Raw genomic sequence first — 2,117 nt, 5'->3', positions numbered from 1 at the left:
AAGAATTGAGGCAGTTCTGAAGGCAAAAGGGGGTCCAACCCATTACTAGCATGGGGTACCTAATAAAGTGGCCGGTGATTGTAAATATACACAGTGGGATTTGAAACTTTGGGCCCCCCAGGTAAAAAGTTGTATTAATGTGCATAAAGAAGCCAAGAAAAGATGGAAAATTTCCAAAAGGAATCAAATGACAGATTATACATTCATATTATATGTCACAAAAAGTTAGATTTTATTTCCATCATTTACACTTTCAAAATAACAGAAAAGAAAAAAATGGCATTTGCAAAAGTTTGGCCACCCTAAAGAGTTTATACCTTGTACCCCACCCCCCCCTTGGCAAGTATCACAGCTTGGAAACGCTTCTTGTAGCCAGCCAAGAGTCTTTAATTCTTGGTTGAGGTATCTCCGCCCATTCTTCCTTCCAAAAGTCTTCCAGTTCTTTGAGATTTCTGGGCTGCCTGTCAGTTACGGCTCTTTTAAGGTATATTCATAGATTTTCAATTATGTTGAGGTCAGGAGATTGTGAAGGCAATGGCAAAACCTTCAGTTTACGCCTCTTGATGTAATCCACCATCGATTTTGAGGTGTGTTTAAGATCATTATCCATTTTTAGAAGCCATCCTCTCTTTAACTTCAACTTTTTCACAGATGGCATCAAGTTAGCATCCAAAATTAGCTGAAATTCATTTCCTTCTACTCGTAAAATGTTCCCCGTGCCACTGGCTGCAATACAACCCCAAACCATGATTTTCTCACAATCCTGCGAGTGGTTCTGTCCGATATTTTTCGTGGTCTTCCAGATCTTACTTTAACTTCTACAGTTCCTGATGACCAACATTTCTTAATTACATTCCGAACAGAGGATATTGGCATCTGAAAACCCTTCGCTATCTTCGTTTAGCCTTCTCCTGCTTTGTGAGCGTCAACTATTTTCAGTTTCAGTTTTTTAGACAACTGCTTAGAAGAACCCATGGTGCTGATTGCTGGGGGGGGGGGTTCAGCTGAGTCTGGGCATTTAAAACCTTAAGATTGACATCACCTGGTCTTTCCTGACGATGATTGAGAACAATCCATAACACTGTCAGGTCTCAGCTTTCCAAAGGGGTCAGTGCATGCTACAAACAGGGTCCCCAAACTTTTGCAGACGCCATTTTTTATTTTGAAAATGTAAATGATGGAAACATGATCTAACTTTTTTTGACATTTCATACGAATGTCTAAACTGTCATTTGATGCCTTCTGGAAATTTTTCCATCTATTCTTGGCTTCTTTATGCACATTAATACACATTTTTACCTGGGATCCCCAAACCTTCAAACCCCACTGTATATGTATATGTATATATATATATACATATATACACTGTATATATGTATATACACACACACACACACACACACACACAGACAACTACCACTGAATCCACAATCCATGCATGCAACACACATACTGTATCTAATTATTTCTTAAATGTTTTCATGTATTTTTTCTGGTTTTGTATTCCTTTCAATTTATTTCCATTTCATTTATTAATTAAATATTATGTTATTTATTACTCCCATCTACAATAATTCCAGGTCATGTCAAACAGTCATTGTTTTTGGTCTCTCTGTTAGCGGAGAAATCTCTCGGAGTAAATAATCAACTAATTCATAAACAGTTAATTATGTCTTTACTAATTATGTAAATGTCTTTACTCAAGTCTGTTTAGCAGTAACACATCCTGGTAACAGCACATCAGACCAGAGACAATAGAATAAAAACAAGTTCTACTCACATTGTGGAGGGAGTTGGGCTGAAACAAGAAGAGACGACAAATCATTTCAGCTGTAACAGTTGGAAATGCCAGAACATCATTTGTCACCTTCTCCCCATCGAATCTGATCCTCTCCTACTCATGTTAAATAAATCTTATCCCCTTCACCTTTCATATTTATCATCATCATCATCATCATCCTGCTACAGTCTCTCTGTTGCTTGCTTGTTGAAAGTAAATGAGAAAATTATTTACTCCTTTGGTCTCTCACTTTTCTTCTTTTTTGTAAACTACAAATCCAAAAGTAGGCCTGATAACTTTCCCATTCTCCTCTCTCACCTTTCTTTCTTTTGTAAAA

General features: G+C 37.3%; 1 protein-coding gene and 1 long non-coding RNA gene across 3 annotated transcripts in view; both read right to left on the bottom strand.

Annotated features, from left to right (window-relative positions):
• Positions 1 to 2,117, bottom strand: part of LOC117957196 — a gene marked incomplete at its 3' end in the record, with an annotated part of 9,519 nt that overhangs the window by 5,438 nt on the left and 1,964 nt on the right. The window lies entirely within an intron of this gene.
• LOC117956574 overlaps positions 1 to 2,117 on the bottom strand; it is a 2,923-nt gene extending 806 nt beyond the window's left edge. Inside the window, exons 1-2 of one of the 2 annotated variants that reach the window (XR_004659314.1) lie at positions 2,099 to 2,117; positions 1,781 to 1,798 (exon numbers count right to left, since the gene is read on the bottom strand). This is a non-coding gene — a long non-coding RNA (uncharacterized LOC117956574). Of the gene's footprint in view, positions 1 to 1,780; positions 1,801 to 2,098 lie in introns of those variants that run through there. The other variant, XR_004659315.1, reaches the window with a different exon arrangement.

The sequence above is a fragment of the Etheostoma cragini genome, chromosome 14 (genome assembly GCF_013103735.1).
Source record: "Etheostoma cragini isolate CJK2018 chromosome 14, CSU_Ecrag_1.0, whole genome shotgun sequence".
NCBI lineage: Eukaryota > Metazoa > Chordata > Actinopteri > Perciformes > Percidae > Etheostoma > Etheostoma cragini.
Note: the sequence above shows the minus strand (reverse complement) of the source record. Positions and strands in the feature narration are given on the sequence as shown.